This window comes from Mustela nigripes, chromosome 11 (assembly GCF_022355385.1).
Source record: "Mustela nigripes isolate SB6536 chromosome 11, MUSNIG.SB6536, whole genome shotgun sequence".
NCBI classification, from domain to species: domain Eukaryota; kingdom Metazoa; phylum Chordata; class Mammalia; order Carnivora; family Mustelidae; genus Mustela; species Mustela nigripes.
The window spans coordinates 21,394,088-21,395,855 of NC_081567.1; positions in this window are offsets into that span (position 1 = coordinate 21,394,088).

Below are 1,768 nucleotides of genomic sequence, written 5' to 3' on the forward strand. Positions count from 1 at the left end.
CTTGAAAGTCTGAATTAATGGAAGGACAGTGTGGGGAGCATTAGAACGGTGAGATACTGTGGAATTGGAGCCAGAGCTGATGTTGCGGAAACCAAAGTCAAGGGCAATTCTAAATTACGGAGCCGAGGGGCACTGGGCACTTTTTAGAGGATACTGACCTGCAGAGGGAGTAAGGAATACCCTGAAAGAAGAAAACAGGGATGGAAACGGATCTGACCCGAAGGGAGCTGCGTCGCTGGAGAGCTGCCTACTCTATGTTTGCATGAGATTCCTCTGATCCCGACCCTAATACTTTAATTCTTTAATTCTTTAATGTCGCTCAACAAATCCCGAGCATTTGGGTTACAAATATATGGGATGCTTATACGTTGATGACAGAAGTGTAAAATCATACACAACACTGTGGGCAACACAGTCTATGGAACCCAGTTTGGCTTTATCTCCTCGGGTTAAATATTCACATATTCTGTGATAGAGCGATTTCAGTTCTTCCTCACCAAGAAATGTGCCTTCTACCCAAGAAAAACTCCTGAACACGGACAAGGATATTCGTATCAGCATCATTCACGAGGACTGAAATCTCGGTGCCCATCAGTGGGAGAGTGGATTGTGCAGCCGTCACACTGTGAATACTGGTCGAGCCAAAACCATGAATTATAAGGACCTTCCAAGATCTGGCTGACCATCAGTGGCATAATATGAGGTGAAAATCCCACAGCTGGGACCCCCCTCATGCAGCCCATTCCTCATGTGAATGGATAGGAAGAACAGAGTGTGCGTGGGGAACAGTTTGGCTTTACTTCTGAGATTCCCTCCCGGGATGGATAAGGTTGTCCTCAAGGTCTACCAGAACGATGGCTTGGGATGGGTGGGTGAAAGCCACCTGTTCCCATTGCTGTCCATTGGCTTCAAGATACTCAATATGCCTTGCTCAGCGAGGGGGTCGGCTTCTACCCTTCCCTTACTCCTCTGCCACGCTTCCTCTTAAATAAATAAATAAATCTTTTTAAAAAAATCTGTTTTATTTTATTTTTAAAAAGATTTTATTGGGGCGCCTGGGTGGCTCAGTGGTTTAAGCCTCTGCCTTCAGCTCAGGTCATGATCTCAGGGTCCTGGGATCGAGCCCCACATCGGGCTCTCTGCTCAGTGGGGAGCCTGCTTCCTCCTCTCTCTCTGCCTGCTTCTCTGCCTACTTGTGATCTCTCTCTATCAAATAAATAAATAAAAATCTTTAAATAAAAAAAAAAGATTTTATTTATTTAACACAGAGAAAGAGCACAAGCAGGGCGGGCGGCAGGGGCCCTGCTGAGCAGACCAGGAGGAGACCGTGCTCCCCACTGGGCTCAGTACCAAGGTCCTGGGATCATGACCTGAGCCAAAGACAGATGCCCAACCAACTGAGCCACCCAGGTGCCCCCCCAAAACTTCTGTTTTAATTTGTACTTTAAGTTTTGTGATGTTGAGGTATCTTTGTAGACTTCTTTACCCTTTTTATTTCACATCTTATCAGTTTTTTTTCCTAATAAATAAAAGGTGGGGTATTGTTGTTGTTATTGTTTTCCTTTTTTTTTTTTTTTTAAGATTTTATTTATTTATTTGACAGAGAGATCACAAGTAGGCAGAGAGGCAGGCAGAGAGAGAGAGAGAGGGAAGCAGGCTCCCTGCTGAGCAGAGAGCCCGATGCGGGACTCGATCCCAGGACCCTGGGATCATGACCTGAGCCGAAGGCAGAGGCTTAACCCACTGAGCCACCCAGGTGCACCCCCCC